We start from the raw sequence: 3,267 nt of genomic DNA on the forward strand, positions 1-3,267 counted from the left end.
AAAAAAAAAAACCAGAAGCTTAAAACAAACAAACAAAAAAAACTGTGGGTTCCTCAGAGGTGGTAGGGAAGACAGAAACATGGGAGGAGCAGCTGGGCGTGGTGGCTCAAGCCTGTAATCCCAGCACTTTGGTAGGCCGAGGTGGGTGGATCACCTGAGGTCAGGAGTTTGAGACCAGCCTGGCCAACATGGTGAAACCCCGTCTCTACTAAAAATACAAAAAAGTAGCCCAGTGTGGTGGTGCGCACCTGTAATCCCAGCTGTTCAGGAGGCTGAGGCAGGAGAATTGCTTGAACCCAGGAGGCAAAAGTTGCAATGAGCTGAGATCGCGCCATTGCACTCCAGCCTAGACAACAAGACCAAAACTCCATCTCAAAAACAAAAAACAAAAAACAAAAAACAAACAAACAAAAAAAACACGGGGGAAGCAATAAAAAGGAATCCATGCTTTGATTTTTTTTTAAATGAGAGGAAGGGAGGGCTGCTCCCTCTTACTTCTCCCTGTTTTGTTGTTCTTTTAAGTAGCATGTATCACTCTGCATATATCCTGTCCATGTGTTTTCTTTTATTATTATTTGTCCATTTACCTAGAATGAAAACTCCATAGGAGCATGGCTATAGTGTCTTGTTTACTGCTGCCTCTCCAGGGCCTGAAACAGAAGTAGGTAGACAGAGCCTAAAAAAAGTAGGCAGTCCATACACTTTGCTGAAGGAATGAGTGAATGAATGAAGACCCCAAGGATGGACCTCAGGAAGGTGAGCCTGGGCAAAGGTTTTCAGTCCTAGTCCATCATGACCACATAGCTGGAATACATTTATTTCACTTTGTCACAAGAATTAGAGATTCATTTGGGGAAACAAGCATCCTTTAGAGTTACAGACATCTCTGAGGGGTAAATGGCTGTTCATATCTTACATCTTACCCTGATCCTCACTCTATTTGCTTTCCAAGAACATGGAGCTAAGATCCCAGCACTGAGAAGATGGGCATTCAGAGCAGGGGGGCATTTAGGTGTAGACAGCCTCAGTGACTCCGGGGTTTAGGATCAGTGAGATAATCTCCAGTATCTACAATGGGCAGGTGGAAGAGTGTCTGATGCAAACTGTATCTATTCAGAAGCTTTCCAGACAGCTGGGCTTGTGCCTTGGAAATACAGTAATATTTTGTTTCTCCTCCTTCCTCTTCACTCCTTGGCCTCGTGTTCTGCGGTACTGGAACTTGTGTCAGATTTAGCTACCTCATTCATTCATTTATGAATTCATTTAGCCAGTGATTATGGAGCACAAATTTGTGCTGGAAACTGTGCCTCGGTGTCCTCAAGAGGTTCTGACCTGTGAATTCCAAAAGCTTTTGTGATCTACTGGGTAAAACATTGTTTTCTAAGGAAAATGACATTCTGATTGCTGAACAGCATATTCTAATTACCTTGTGGAACCTGGGCCATTCTTAAATTGGGTTTTGTCTGTATTGCTTTAGACTGTTAATGAATTGTTTCCCAGTCTGATTGAATGCTCCTTGAAGACAGACCCGGGTCCAACCACTGCAGTAAATATTGCTAACTTGGGGGTCTAATTCTGCTGCTTTTGTGGTTGCTGCTTTGCTTATTTTTTTTTTATGTCTGCTGTTTCCTGTGAGATTGTTTCTATGTGTGTTTCACAGTTTTGGTGTGTGGGTTGATGTTCGATGAGGTTTATGGAATTTCTGTGCAGCTTGGGTTAAGAGTATCTCTTCAAAAAGGTTTTCTCATTTGCTTCTGCTAACCTTGTTATCAGCTCAAGTTGTTTCTTATGTTGAATTATTGGGGATGACCTCCCCCACACTCAAGTAATATAAATTAGAACCTCCCTGGGTGTGGTGGCTCATGGCTGTAATCCCAACACCTTGGGAGGCCAAGGTGGGCAGATCACTTGAATCCAGGAGTTCGAGACCAGCCTGGGCAACATGGCAAAACCTTGTCTCTAGAAAAATTGCAAAAAATAGCCAGGCATGATGGCACATGCTTGTAGTCCCAGCTATTCGGGAAGCTGAGGTAGGAGGATTGCTTGAGCCCAGGAGGAGGAGGTTGCAGTGAGCTTTGATTGTGCCACTGCACTCCAGTCTGGGCAATAGAGACTCTGTCCCCCAGAATATTTTTTGAACCTCAAACCCTTATGGTATAAGACCCGCTGTGGGTATAATCCTTTAGTTACAATTGGATGTTTGCTATGATTTTTCAGAAGGAAAACATTTTTTCCTACCCAGAGCCCTTTACAGCAAAGCAGAATTTCCCCAAATGTGCCTTTGAAAGGTATTGGCTTATGCAGGCTTCTCAGTTTGAGGTCTTGTTCCTGAATGAGCAATGAAACCCCAAATGGACAACCTTGCCCCCAAGGACAGCCGAAATATCAGATACTCCTTGCAACTCCTTTTATCAGCTCACGCTCCATTTGTGGACACGGAGCATTTCCTTCCTTTTTTCTTTTCCTTTTGCAAATCCAGTTATGCATTTAAAAGGATACAATGTACCCATTATTTCTAGGTGTTTTGTGGCACTAATGTATATGGCAGAAATGGGTGTTCTCTAATTGTTCATAATTCAAGGTAATTATAGACATATTGTTTCAAAATTAAATCAATAGATTTTCAAGCCATGCTATGTATAAAGCTCCATGTGGGACACGAAAAGGGAAAAAACGCTATGTACCATGCACCTTAAGCAATTTCACACATGCTATCTTATCTGATTTTCACAACAGTCTTTTGAGATACTTATTATCCCCATTTTATAGATGAGGAAGCTGAGGCTGCATAAATGGCTTGCTCAAAGTCACATATCTAATCGATAAGACAGCTGGCATACAACCCATATCTCACTCCAAAGTCTGTGCTTTCCCACTGCACAGGTTCCTGACATAGCCCAAAGGAGAAGACATAGCTGACAAAAGGATCAATAGCAGTATAAGAGTAGGAAAATAAAACAATAAGGACTACATTGCAAGAGATGTTATGAAGAGGGATGGACATGACTCATTGCTAGTGAATATAGGCCAAAGGGCTGTAACTTCAGAGTAGGCAGAGATTTGTGGGCCACAGTGGGCAAGATGGAGGAGAAAGTTAGCTTGGGCCTTGAAGATATTGTCTCAGTGAATGAAGGGGAGAAGAGCATGCCCGGCGGTGGAGAGAGCAGAAGAGGAAGGTGGGAAAGGGTGTGCAGGTTGTGGGCTCCGTGCGTAGATAGGTCATGGCTATATACAAGTATGCTGGGAGATAAGAAGGGAAAGTTTGAG

The sequence above is a fragment of the Macaca fascicularis genome, chromosome 14 (assembly GCF_037993035.2).
Source record: "Macaca fascicularis isolate 582-1 chromosome 14, T2T-MFA8v1.1".
Classification (NCBI taxonomy): Eukaryota; Metazoa; Chordata; class Mammalia; order Primates; family Cercopithecidae; genus Macaca; species Macaca fascicularis.